Consider the following 15,465-nt stretch of genomic DNA (forward strand, 5'->3'; position numbering starts at 1 on the left):
CACCCTCCTCCCCCACCCCCCTTTTGCGGCCAGCTCAGCGCCTTGGGCTGCCATGGCTCGTTCGCCTGCCAGTCCCGCGCGCTGGGGAGATCTGAGCTCCTTTGATGACGATGCGGACAGCGCTCCAGCTCAGTCCTACTGCGAGGTGCTGAGGAGCTACTCGCCGCCCGAGGGTTCCCCGCTCCATCCTCCGCCCCCAACGCTTACCCGGGCTGCTCCTCCGCAGCCGGCCACCGCGTGCCCCTCACCGCCCCGGCGGGTCCCCTCCATCGTGGTCCGTCCCGAGGAGGGCGGTCCGTCGTGTGCCAACGCCGGTGGTTGGCAGATTGCTGGCCGCAAGCGCCGCCATCCCCGCCGTCTCCCCGCCCCGCCCCTGCCATCCATGCGCATCAGGGTCGGCCTGCCGCCAGATCTGGCTGGGCTCTGCTTCAACTGCCTGAGCGAGGAGCACGTCGCCAGCATGTGCCACAACGACACGGTCTGCCTGTGATGCCATCGCCCGGGCCACATCGCGCGGGAGTGTCGCGCACCGTGCTCTGCTTCTCCACCGGTCGCTGCGCCCCGCCCCATCAGGGAAAGGTTGGGGCTGCGTGTCGGGTCCTCGCCGCCGGCCTCCATCTCCCACGACTACGGTCGCGCCGCTTCCTTCCAGCAACGAACCACGCCGGTCCACGCTCGCTTGGGACTTGTTGGGCACTCTACCACCAGGGCTCCCTCGGAGTTGGGCTGGCAGGCCGCAGAGGGGGGGCAGAGGCAGCGTGCCACGCCGGCTCATGATCGCCTGGGCCCTACAGTGCCTTCCACTAGCAGGGTGCCCTCGGATCCGCAGCCGGCGGTGGAGCCTAACCCTGCTGTGGGGGCGGTTGGGCGGAGGACTGCACCGGGGGCGTCTTCGGCGAGGCCTGCAGTGGAGCAGGTTGTCATCCCCTACTCCCCGGAGATGGTGGCCGCGGTGGAGGCGCTATGCTGGGCGCTAGTTGGCTTCGTTACTAGCGTACGTCCAAGGATCGCGATGAGTGTGGTCACTGTGGCGGTGGAGGAATCGGTCCCCGAGGTGGCTCGTAGCTTCTCCGTGCACCGCTTCTGGCCGGCTGACTTCCTGCTCGTGTTTGACTCTAGGGCGGCGCGGGATGCAGCATTGAGGGTCGGCGAAGTGCACGGTCGTGGCTTCTACTTGAGGTTCTCGCCGTGGAACAGGCAGCTCCAGGCCACCCGGCGGCCGTTCCACTATCGTGTGCGGGAACCGTGCGACGACACAACTTGTCCTTGGCTCGTCGGCAGGGGTGGAGCGGCTGGGCACACTCACCGCGAGTCGGGCGGACTTGGGCAGCTTCGAGGCATTCGCGTGGATGGATGATCCTTCCTTGCTTCCGAATGAGAAGCTCATCCTAGTGGAAGAACCAGGTGAGGAAATGGAGGTGGAGCTCGCTGACGACCTTGTCTTGCCGGCTAACGCGCTGGTTCCGCTGGAGAAGAGCATGCTGGAGTACCGGGTCATCATCCACCTAGTGAACACGGAGAACACGGTCCAAGGCTCAGGTCCATCCTCAGGAGATGAAGACGACGACGACGACTCTGGCTTCGACCACCCGCTGGCTGACCCGGACGGCCCCGGCGGTGCATGCAACACTCGCCGCAAATTCCCCTTCTCCCATGGTGTGGCTGACGGTTCATGTCGGCGCGGAAGGCGGAAGGCGGATGGCCCGGCACAGGGATGCAACTGGACACAGAAGGGTTGCAGTTGATCTCCCAACTTCTATGGCGCCATGGCCAACTCGGCCGGAGACGGCCTTCGCCAGGGATGGAGCGACCGGCGAGGAGGCCGCGGTAGCACGTGACACGTCGGGCGCTGACGCAGAAAGAAGGATGGCACCCACTACTGACGTGCAAAGGCATGCAGGGCAGGATGTGCCTGAGACGCTGCTTTTGACCAGGATTGACGCAGGGTGGCAGAGGATCTGAGGCACTTTGAGGAGGGGATGGCAGACTGCTTTGGGACACCTACCCTGCATGGACCCTGCAGTGCCCAGCTTTGGGCTGCCAGGAGCCAATGGCACACGTCGACATGGTCCCTCGACGACGGCCAATTCCGTGGCTTCTCAACTGACTCTGGAGCGATTCAAATTTCGAATCAGTCTGTTGACTCTTTTTTCTCCTGGAGCTCCAGTCGATCGGTGGTTGGCACGCCAGGCGTGCATGTGGGGGGAGGATGGCCATGGAAACCTTTCTGGTCAGCCTATCCTGCTCAGAAACAGGCACCTCACCCGTCGCGGATGTGGCGCACCAGGAGGAACGTACGATTGAACAGCTATGGTCTAGCTACTAAAAACTTGTCTCGCCTCTCCTATGCAGGCCAGCTGGGGGCGTAACTAACGGAAGAAAAGGACACCGCCCTCGCACGTCCGACGAAGCGCAAGGATCGGTGGGAGATTTGTTGTTGGCTCTTCTGTTAAACAGCAGCAGCGCACGCTCATGCTTCAGTTAGGGATAGCGCGGGAGGGAGAAGCGATTGGCGAAGACGCATTGCAGGCCTACCTAGACCTATTTTTGCGCCCGCTGCAGCAGGAGCACATCACGGCAATTGTTGGGCTGTTCGGGTGGCAGACCAAGGTGCTCCCACTTGGGCGCGTTGTGGACGGGGAGACTAGGGTGTTGTAGTGCTTGACGCCTGGGTGGGACTTGGGTAGGCCTCTTCTAATGGCTGAACCAAACCAAGTAATTGTGGTGTGGAACGTCTGTGGTATTAACAACCCGGCTAAAAGAGATGCAATAAAGAACCTTATTTTGTATTCGGGTGCGAGTGTGGTGTGCTTACAGGAAACAAAGGTGCAGGACATGAACCTGGGGCTAGTCCAGTAGTGTCTAGGGCCAGCATTTGACAACTTCTTTTACGTGCCGGCCGTGGGGACAAGAGGCGGGGTGTTGTTGGCATGCAACTCCACCAACGTGCAGATGTCAAACCCTCATGTGACACAGAATACGGTCATGGATTGGATTGCTTATGGCGAGCACGGGTGGTGGTTCACCGGGGTATATGGCCCTCAGGAGGAGGAAAGCAAGGTTGAATTCATTCAGGAGCTACGAGATGTCAGAGAGTTGCATGCTGGCCCCTGGATGGTGGCCGGGGATTTCAATGTCATCAAAGATCCAACAGAGAAGAGCAACAACAGGATTAACCGCCGCATGATGGGAAGATTCCGACGATGTATTAATGACCTTGAGCTCATCGACCTCTATCTCAATGGCAGGAGGTACACATGGTCCAATGAGCGGAATGCGCCAACGTTGGAGAAGCTGGACAGGGTGCTCGTCTCGATGGACTTGGAGCAGGCACACCCATCGTCACTCCTCTCGGTCCTCAGCACTAGCGTCTCCGGCCATTGTCCTCCACACCTAGTTCTTGATCCGGACTTGCAGAGAGGGAGGCATTTTCATTTTGAAGCCTCCTGGACTAAAGTAGATGGTTTCTAGGAGGTGGTTCAGCAGGCATGGATGGCTCCACAAGTGACGCAAAATCCATTCAAGAGGCTTGCAGCCAAGCTTAAGGCCACGGCTAAGGCGTTGTCGAGCTGGAGCGATCGCTATATTGGTAGCATAAAACAGTAGCTGCTAATTGCTACGGAGATTATCCTCGGACTCGATGTAGCAATGGAGTCCAGAACACTGTCTGAGGCTGAGTTGGAGCTGCGGCGCACGCTGAAACAAAAACTGCTAGGGCTGGCCTCCCTGCAGCGATCCATTTCTAGGCAACGATCCTGGGTGCTATGGCTCAAGGACGACGACGCTTGCACGAAGTTCTTCCATAACCATACAAGCCACAGGAGGATAAAGAACTTCATATCGAAGCTCAAAGTTGATGATGTGATTACATCTGAGTATGATAAGATGGCGGAGGTGGTGGATTCCTTCTTCGCCAATCTGCTAGGAGAGGCTCCGGACAGGCCATTCACACTTGACCTGCATGAGATAGGACTGCCGATGAGGCAGTTGCAGCACCTAGACTACGACTTCACAGAGGAGGAGGTTTGGGCGGCCATCCGGGCACAAGGACGAGACAAGGCACCAGGACCGGATGGGTTCTCGGTGCGATTCTATGCGTCTTGTTGGGGTATCATTAAGGAGGATGTCATGGACGCATTTAGGGCCTTTGGGAGGCTGGATTTCCAAGGGCTAACATCGATCAATCAAGCCTTTGTTACTTTACCACCGAAATCACCAGCAGCGCTCGAGGTCAGAGACTTCAGAACAATAAGTCTGATTCACAGCTTCCCCAAACTAGTTGCGAAGGTCATGTCTCTTCGTGTGGCACCAGAGATGACAAACATCGTGGGAACTCACCAGAGCGCGTTCATACAAGGGAGGTGTCTCCATGACAACTATATGCTCGTGCAAGGCACTGTCAGGTGGCTGCAATCGACCAAAAGGCCCGCGCTCATGCTGAAGCTAGACATAACAAAAGCTTTCGACACTGCGGATTGGGCATTCTTGCTGGAGGTCCTACGACACCTAGGCTTCGGAGACAAGTGGATCGCATGGGTAGCCGGTTTGTTGGCCTCATCTTCCACTCGAGTGCTGCTCAACGGCGTGCCAGGTGAGGTTATTTACAACAAGCGTGGCTTCTGGCAGGGAGACCCAGTTTCCCCACTACTCTTTGTCATGGTTATGAGCTGCCTCCACGCCTTACTCAACTATGCCGCAGAGTCCGGAGTTCTAGCACCACTCGCTGAAGGAAATATGCCCTAGAGGCAATAATATTATTATTTATTTCCTTATTTCATGAAGAATGTTTATTATTCATGCTAGAATTGTATTAACCGGAAACATAATACATGTGTGAATATATAGACAAACATAGTGTCTGTTGGGGAACGTAGCAGAAATTCAAAATTTTCCTACGAGTCACCAAGATCTATCTATGGAGAAACTAGCAACGAGAGAGAGGGGAGTGCATCTACATACCCTTGTAGATCGCTAAGCAGAAGCGTTCAAGAGAACGGGGTTGAAGGAGTCGTACTCATCGTGATCCAAATCACCGGAGATCCTAGTGCCGAACGGACGGCACCTCCGCGTTCAACACACGTACAGCCCGGGGACGTCTCCTCCTTCTTGATCCAGCAAGGGGAGAGGAGAAGTTGAGGGAGAGCTCCGGCAGCACGACGGCATGGTGGTGGAGCTTGCAGTTCTCCGGCAGGGCTTCGCCAAGCACTACTACTACGGAGGAGGTGTTGGGGAGGGAGAGGGCTGCGCCAGGGGCAAGGGTGAAGCTCCCATGCGCCTCCCCACTATATATAGGGGTGGAGGGGGATGGTTTCTTTCCCTCCAAGTCCATTGGGGCATTGGCAAAGGTGGGAGGAAAGAAATCCCATCATTTCCTTCCCCACCTATTGTTATCCCCCCTTTTTAGGGATCTTGATCTTATCCCTTCGGGATATGATCTTATTCCTTCTAAGGGAGGATCTTGGTGCGCCTTGACCAAGGGTGTGGGGCCTTTCCCCCACTACCCACATTCATGTGGGTCCCCCATGCTGGTTGGCCCCACTCCGGAACCTTCTAGAACCTTGCCGGTACAATACCGAAAAATCCCGAACATTTTCCGGTGGCCAAAATAGGACTTCCCATATATAAATCTTTACCTCAAGACTATTCCGGAACTCCTCGTGATGTACGGGATCTCATACAGGACTCCGAACAACATTCGGTAACTGCACACCAATTCCCATAACAACTCTAGCATCACCGAACCTTAAGTGTGTAGACCCTACGGGTTCGGGAATCATGCAGACATGACCAAGACAGCTCTCTGGCCAATAACCAACAGCGGGATCTGGATACCCATGTTGGCTCCCACATGTTCCACGATGATCTCATCGGATGAACCACGATGTCAAGGATTCAAGCAATCCCGTATACAATTCCCTTTGTCTAGCGGTATTGTACTTGCCCGAGATTCGATCGTCGGTATGCCAATACCTTGTTCAATCTCATTACGGGCAAGTCTCTTTACTCGTTCCGTAACACATCATCCTGTGATCAAGCCCTTGGTCACATTGTGCAAATTATGATGATGTCCTACCGAGTGGGCCCAGAGATACCTTTTCGTCAATCGGAGTGATAAATCCCAGTCTTGATTCGTGCCAACCCAACAGACACTTTCAAAGATACCTGTAGTGCACCTTTATAGCCACCCAGTTATGTTGTGACGTTTGGTACACCCAAAGCATTCCTACAGTATCCGGGAGTTGCACAATCTCATGGTCTAAGGAAATGATACTTGACATTAGAAAAGCTTTAGCATACGAACTACACGATCTTTGTGCTAGGCTTAGGATTGGGTCTTGTCCATCACATCATTCTCCTAATGATGTGATCACGTTATCAACGACATCCAATTTCCATGGTCAGGAAACCGTAACCATCTATTGATCAACGAGCTAGTCATCTAGAGGCTTACTAGGGACTTGGTGTTGTCTATGTACTCACACATGTATCTGAGTTTCCTATCAATACAATTATAGCATGGATAATAAACGATTATCATGAACAAGGAAATATAATAATAATAACTAATTTATTATTGCCTCTAGGGCATATTTCCAACAGTCTCCCACTTGCACTAGAGTCAATAATCTAGTTCACATCGCCATGTGATTAACATTGACAGGTCACATCGCCATGTGACCAACATCCAAAGAGTTTACTAGTGTTACTAAACTAGTTCACATCACCATGTGATTAAGACTCAATGAGTTCTGGGGTTTGATCATGTTTTGCTTGTGAGAGAGGTTTTAGTCAATGGGTCTGCAACATTCAGATCCTTATGTATTTCGTAATTCTCTATGTCATATTGTAAATGCTGCTTCCACTCTCCACTTGGAGCTATTCCAAATGGTTGCTCCACTATACGTATCCGGTTTGCTCCTCAGAGTCATTCGGACATGTGTTAAAGCTTGCGTCGACGTAACCCTTTACACCGAACTCTTTATCACCTCCATAATCGAGAAACATGTCCTTTATTTACTCCAAGGACAATTTTGACCGCTGTCCAATGATCCATTCCTGGATTATTCTTGTACCCCTTGACTGACTCATGGCAAGGCACACTTCCGGTGCGGTACACAGCATAGCATACTATAGAGCCTACGTCTGAAGCATAGGGGACGACCTTCGTCCTTTCTCTCTCTTCTGCCATGGTCGAGCTTTAACTCTTAACTTCATACCTTACAACTCAGGCAAGAACTCCTTCTTTGACTGATCCATCTTGAACACCTTCAAGATCATGTCAAGGTATGTGCTCATTTGAAAGTACCATTTAGCGTTTTTGATCTATCCTCGTAGATCTTGATGCTCAATGTTCAAGCAGCTTATTCCAGGTTTTCTATTGAAAAACACTTTTCAAATAACCCTATATGCTTTCCAGAAATTCTACATCATTTCTGATCAACAATATGTCAACAACATATACTCATCAGAAATTCTATAGTGCTCCCACTCACTTCTTTGGAAATACAAATTTCTCATAAACTTTTTATAAACCCAAAATCTTTGATCATCTCATCAAAGCGTACATTCCAACTCCGAGATGCTTACTCCAGTCCTTAGAAGGATTGCTGGAGCTTTGCATATTTGTTAGCGTTCTTCAGGATTGACAAAACCTTCTGGTTGTATCACATACAACCTTTCCTCAAGGATATCGTCGAGGAAACAATGTTTTGACATCCTATCTGCAAGATTTCATAAATCATGCAATAATTGCTAATATAATTCCAACAGACTCTTAGCATCGCTACGAGTGAGAAAGTCTCATCATAGTCAACTCCTTGAACTTGTCGGTAAACATCTTAACGACAAGTCAAGCTTTCTTAATGGTGATACTTACCATCATTGTCTGTCTTCCTTTTAAAATCCATCTGTACCCAACGGCCTTACGACCATCAAGTATTTCTTCCAGTCATGGATCCTCTCTCGGATTTTATTGCCTCGAGCCATTCGTCGGAATCCGGGCCCACCATCGCTTCTCCATAGCTCGTATGTTCATTGTTGTATAGCAACATGACCTCTAAGAAAGGATTGCATACCACTCTGAAGTAGTACGCGTCCTTGTCGACCTACGAGGTCCGGTAGTGACTTGATCCGAAGCATCATGATCACTATCATCAGCTTCCACTTCAATTGGTGTAGGTGCCACATGAACAACTTCCTATGCCCTGCTACTCACTGGTTGAAGTGATGGTTCAATAAACTCATCAAGTCTCCACCATCCTCCCACTCAATTCTTTTGAGAGAAACTTTTCCTCGAGAAAGGACCCATTTCTAGAAACAACTACTTTTGCTTCCGGATCTGAGATAGGAGGTATACCCAACTGTTTTGGGTATCCTATGAAGATGCATTTTTATCCGCTTTGGGTTCGAGCTCATCAACCTGAAACTTTTTCACATAAGCGTCGCAGCCCCAAACTTTTAAGAAATGACAACTTAGGTTTCTCCAAACCATAGTTGAAACGGTGTCGTCTCAATGGAATTATGTGGTGCCCTATTAAAGTGAGTGCGATTGTCTCTAATGCCTAACCCATGAACAATAGTGGTAATTCGATAAGATACATCATGGTACGCACTATATCCAATAGGGTGCAAATATGATGTTCGAACACACCATCACATTATGGTGTTCCAGGCGGTATTAATTGTGAAACAATTTCCACAATGTCTTAATTGTGTGCCAAAGCTCGTAACTCAGATACTCATCTCTATGATCATATCATAGACATTTTATCCTCTTGTCACGATGATCTTCAACTTCACTCTGAAATTACTTGAACCATTCAATAATTCAGACTTGTGTTTCATCAAGTAAATATACTCAGTATCTACTTAAATCATCTGTGAAGTAAGAACATAACGATATTCGATGCATGCCTCATCACTCATTGGACTGCACACATCAAAATGTGTTACTTCCAACAAGTGCTATCTTGTTCCATTTTACTGAAAACGAGGCTTTTCAGTCATCTTGCCCATGTGGTATGATTTGCATTTCTCAAGCGATTCAAAATCAAGTGAGTCCAAACGATCCATCTGCATGGAGTTTCTTCATGCGTATACACCAATAGACATGGCTCGCATGTCTCAAACTTTTCAAAAACGAGTAAGTCCAAAGATCCATCAACATGGAGCTTCTTCATGCATTTTATACCAATATGACTTACATGGCAGTGCCACAAGTAAGTGGTACTATCATTACTATCTTATATCTTTTGGCATGAAAATGTGTATCACTACGATCGAGATTCAATGAACCATTCTTTTAGGTGCAAGACCATTGAAGGTATTATTCAAATAAATAGAGTAACCATTATTCTCCTTACATGAATAACCGTATTGCGATAGACATAATCCAATCATGTCTATGCTCAACGCAAACACCAAATAACAATTATTTAGGTTTAACACCAATCTCGATGGTAGACGGAGCAGGCGATGCTTGATCACATCAACCTTGGACACACTTCCAACACACATCGTCATCTCACCTTTAGCTAGTCTCCGTTTATTCTGTAGCTCTTTTATTTCGAGTTACTAACACTTAGCAACCGAACCGGTATCTAATACTCTGGTGCTACTAGGAGTACTAGTAAAGTACACATTAACATAATGTATATCCAATATACTTCTATCGACCTCGCCAGCCTTCTCATCTACCAAGTATCTAGGGTAATTCTGCTCCAGTGGCTGTTCCCCTTATTACAGAAGCACTTAGTCTCGGGTTTGGGTTCAACCTTGGGTTTCTTCACTCGAGCAACAACAGATTTGCCGTTTCATGAAGTACCCCTTCTTGCCCTTGCCCTTCTTAAAACTAGTGGTTTCACTAACCATGAACAATTGATGCTCCTTCTTGATTTCTACATTCGCGGTGTCGAACATTGCGAATAGATCAAGGATCATTATATCTATCCCTGTCATGTTATAGTTCATCACGAAGCTCTAGTAGCTTGGTGGCAATGTCTTTGGAGAAACATCACTATCTCATCTGGAAGATCAACTCCCACTCGATTCAAGTGATTGTTGTACTCAGACAATCTGAGCACAAGCTCAAGATTGAGCTTTTCTCCCTTATTATGCAGGCTAAGATAATCGTTGGAGGTCTTATACCTCTTGACGTGGCCACGGGCCTGAAATCCCAATTTCAGCCCTCGAAACATGTCATATGTTCTGCGACATTTCAAAAATGTCTTCGGTGCCTCAATTCTAAACCATTTAACATTACCGAACTATCATGTACTCATCAAAACGTGTATGTCAGATGTTTGCAACATCCACAGACCACGTTCGAGGTCCAGCACACCGAGCGGTGCATTAAGGACATAAGCCTTCTACTGTCCGCATAATTGCTACTGTCAACTTTCAACTATATTTTCTCTAGGAACATATCTAAAACAGTAGAACTAAAGCGCGAGCTATGACATAATTTGCAAAAACCTTTTGACTATGTTCAGGATAAACAAGTTCATCTTATGAACTCCCACTCAGATAGACATCCCTCTAGTCATCTAAGTGATTACATGATCCGAGTCAACTAGGCCGTGTCCGATCATCGTGTGAGATGGACTAGTCATCATCGGTGAACATCTTCATGTTGATCGTATCTACTATACGACTCATGCTCGACTTTTCGGTCTCTTGTCTTCCGAGGCCATGTCTGTACATGCTAGGCTCGTCAAGTCAACCTAAGTGTTTCGCGTGTGTAAATCTGGCTTACACCCGTTGTATGTGAACGTTAGAATCTATCACACCCGATCATCACGTGGTGCTTCGAAACGACGAACTTTCGCAACGGTGCATAGTTAGGGGGAACACTTTCTTGAACTTTTAATGAGGGATCATCTTATTTACTATTGTCGTTCTAAGCAAATAAGATGCATAAACATGATAAACATCACATGCAATCAAAAAGTGACATGATATGGCCAATATCATTTTGCTCCTTTTGATCTCCATCTTCGGGGCTCCACGATCATCATCGTCACCGGCATGACACCATGATCTCCACCATCATGATCTCCATCATCGTGTCTTCATGAAGTTGTCTCGCCAAATATTACTTCTACTACTATGGCTACCGGTTAGCAATAAAGTAAAGTAATTACATGGCGTTGTTCAATGACACGCAGGTCATACAATAAATTAAGACAACTCCTATGGCTCCTGCCAGTTGTCATACTCATCGACATGCAAGTCGTGATTCTTATTATAAGAACATGATCAATCTCATACATCACATATCATTCATCACATTCTTTTTGGCCATATCACATCACATAGCATACCCTGCAAAAACAAGTTAGACGTCCTCTAATTGTTGTTTGCATGTTTTACGTGGCTGCTATGGGTTTCTAGCAAGAACGTTTCTTACCTACGCAAAAACCAACGTGATATGTCAATTGCTATTTACCCTTCATAAGGACCCTCTTCATCGAATCCGATCCGACTAAAGTGGGAGAGACTGGCACCCGCTAGCCACCTTATGCAACAAGTGCATGTTAGTCGGTGGAACCTGTCTCACGTAAGTGTACGTGTAAGGTCGGTCCGGGCCGCTTCATCCCACAATACCGTCGAAACAAGATTGGACTAGTAACGGTAAGCATATTGAACAAAATCAACACCCACAACTACTTTGTGTTCTACTCGTGCAAAGAATCTACGCAATAGACCTAGCTCATGATGCCACTGTTGGGGAACGTAGCAGAAATTCAAAATTTTCCTACGAGTCACCAAGATCTATCTATGGAGAAACTAGCAACGAGAGAGAGGGGAGTGCATCTACATACCCTTGTAGATCGCTAAGAGGAAGCGTTCAAGAGAACGGGGTTGAAGGAGTCGTACTCATCGTGATCCAAATCACCGGAGATCCTAGTGCCGAACGGACGGCACCTCCGCGTTCATCACACGTACAGCCCGGGGACGTCTCCTCCTTCTTGATCCAGCAAGGGGAGAGGAGAAGTTGAGGGAGAGCTCCGGTAGCACGACGGCATGGTGGTGGAGCTTGCAGTTCTCCGGCAGGGCTTCGCCAAGCACTACTACTACGGAGGAGGTGTTGGGGAGGAAGAGGGCTGCGCCAGGGGCAAGGGTGAAGCTCCCATGTGGCTCCCCACTATATATAGGGGTGGAGGGGGCTGGTTTCTTGCCCTCCAAGTCCATTGGGGCGTTGGCAAAGGTGGGAGGAAAGAAATCCCATCATTTCCTTCCCCACCTATTGTTATCCCCCCTTTTTAGGGATCTTGATCTTATCCCTTCGGGATATGATCTTATTCCTTCTAAGGGAGGATCTTGGTGCGCCTTTACCAAGGGTGTGGGGCCTTTCTCCCACTACCCACGTTCATGTGGGTCCCCCCATGCTGGTTGGCCCCACTCCGGAACCTTCTAGAACCTTGCCGGTACAATACCGAAAAATGTCGAACATTTTCCGGTGGCCAAAATAGGACTTCCATATATAAATCTTTACCTCCGGACCATTCCGGAACTCCTCGTGACGTCCGGGATCTCATACGGGACTCCGAACAACATTCGGTAACTGCACACCAATTCCCATAACAGCTCTAGCGTCACCGAACCTTAAGTGTGTAGACCCTACGGGTTCGGGAATCATGCAGACATAACCAAGACAGCTCTCTGGCCAATAACCAACAGCGGGATCTGGATACCCATGTTGGCTCCCACATGTTCCACGATGATCTCATCGGACGAACCACGATGTCAAGGATTCAAGCAATCCCGTATACAATTCCCTTTGTCTAGCAGTATTGTACTTGCCCGAGATTCGATCATCGGTATGCCGATACCTTGTTCAATCTTGTTACCGGCAAGTCTCTTTACTCGTTCTGTAACACATCATCCTGTGATCAAGCCCTTGGTCACATTGTGCACATTATGATGATGTCCTACCGAGTGGGCCAGAGATACCTTTTCGTCAACCGGAGTGACAAATCCCAGTCTTGATTCGTGCCAACCCAACAGACACTTTCAAAGATACCTGTAGTGCACCTTTATAGCCACCCAGTTACGTTGTGACGTTTGGTACACCCAAAGCATTTCTACGGTATCCGGGAGTTGCACAATCTCATGGTCTAAGGAAATGATACTTGACATTAGAAAAGCTTTAGCATACGAACTACACGATCTTTGTGCTAGGCTTAGGATTGGGTCTTGTCCATCACATCATTCTCCTAATGATGTGATCCCGTTATCAACGACATCCAATTTCCATGGTCAGGAAACCGTAACCATCTATTGATCAACGAGCTAGTCATCTAGAGGCTTACTAGGGACTTGGTGTTGTCTATGTACCCACACATGTATCTGAGTTTCCTATCAATACAATTATAGCATGGATAATAAACGATTATCATGAACAAGGAAATATAATAATAATAACTAATTTATTATTGCCTCTAGGGCAAATTTCCAACAGTGTCACTAGTATGCCTCTACCTGACTAGCTCGTTAATCAAAGATGGTTATGTTTCCTAGCCATGGACAAAGAGTTGTCATTTGATTAACGATATCACATCATTAGGAGAATGATGTGATTGACTTGACCCATTCTGTTAGCTTAGCACTTGATCGTTTAGTATGTTGTTATTGCTTTTTTCATGACTTATACATGTTCCTATGACTATGAGATTATGCAACTCCCGTTTACCGGAGGAACACTTTGTGTGCTACCAAACGTCACAACATAACTGGGTGATTATAAAGGAGCTCTATAGGTGTCTCCGAAGGTACATGTTGAGTTGGCGTATTTCGAGATTAGGATTTGTCACTCTGATTGTCGGAGAGGTATCTCTGGGCCCTCTCGGTAATGCACATCACTATAAGCCTTGCAAGCAATGTGACTAATGAATTAGTTGCAGGATGATGCATTACATAACGAGTTAAGAGACTTGCAGGTAACGAGATTGAACTAGGTATTGGGATACCGACGATCGAATCTCGGGCAAGTAACATACCGATGACAAAGGGAACAACGTATGTTGTTATGCGGTTTGACCGATAAAGATCTTCGTAGAATATGTGGGAGCCAATATGAGAATCCAGGTTCCGCTATTTTTATTGACTGGAAACGTGTTTCCGTCATGTCTACATAGTTCGCGAACCCGTAGGGTCCGCACGCTTAAGGTTTCGATAACAGTTTTATTATGAGTTTATGAATTTTGATGTACCGAATGAGTTCGGAGTCCCGGATGAGATCGGGGACATGACGAGGAGTCTCGAAATGGTCGAGACGTAAAGATTGATATATTGGACGACTATATTCGGACTTCGGAAAGGTTCCGAATGATTCGGGTATTTTTCGAAGTACCGCAGAGTTATGGGAATTCGCCGGGGAGTATATGGGCCTTATTGGGCCATACGGGAATAGAGGAGAGAGGCCGAAAGGAAGGAGGCGCGCAGCCCTCCTCTGGTCCAAATTGGACAAGGGGTGCATCCCCCTTTTCCTTCCTCCTCTCCTCCTCTTTCCTTCTCTCCTACTCCAACAAGGGAAGGAGGAGTCGGACTCCCCCCTTGGCGCGCCTCCTCCTGGCCGGCCGCCCCCTCCCCCTTGCTCCTTTATATATGGGGGTAGGGGGCACCTCTAGACACAACAACAATTGATCGTTTGATCTTTTAACCGTGTGCGGTGCCCCCCTCCACCATAGTCCACCTCGATAATACTGCAGTGGTGCTTAGGCGAAGCCCTACGTTGGTACAACATCATCATCGTCACCACGCCGTCGTGCTGACGAAACTCTCCCTCAACACTCGGCTGGATCGGAGTTCGAGGGACGTCATCGAGCTGAACGTGTGCTAGAACTCGGAGGTGTCGTAGTTTCGGTGCTTGATTGGTCGGGCCGTGAAGACGTACGACTACATCAAGCACGTTGTTCTAACGCTTCTGCTTTCGGTCTACGAGGGTACGTGGACACACTCAACCCTCTCGTTGCTATGCATCACCATGATCTTGCGTGTGCGTAAGAATTTTTTTGAAATTAGTACGTTCCCCAACAGTGGCATCCGAGCCTGGTTTTATGCGTAGATGTTATATGCACGAGTAGAACACAAGTGAGTTGTGGGCGATACAAGTCATACTGCTTACCAGCATGTCATACTTTGGTTCTGCGGTATTGTTGGATGAAGCGGCCCGGACCGATATTACGCGTACGCTTACGCGAGACTGGTTCTACCGACGTGCTTTGCACATAGGTGGCTGGCGGGTGTCTGTCTCTCCAACTTTAGTTGAACCGAGTGTGGCTACGCCCGGTCCTTGCGAAGGTTAAAACAGCACTAACTTGACAAACTACCATTGTGGTTTTAATGCATAGGTAAGAACGGTTCTTGCTCAGCCCGTAGCAGCCACGTAAAATTTGCAACAACAAAGTAGAGGATGTCTAACTTGTTTTTGCAGGGCATGTTGTGATGTGATATGGTCAAGAC

The sequence above is a fragment of the Triticum aestivum genome, chromosome 7B (assembly GCF_018294505.1).
Source record: "Triticum aestivum cultivar Chinese Spring chromosome 7B, IWGSC CS RefSeq v2.1, whole genome shotgun sequence".
Taxonomy (NCBI): domain Eukaryota; kingdom Viridiplantae; phylum Streptophyta; class Magnoliopsida; order Poales; family Poaceae; genus Triticum; species Triticum aestivum.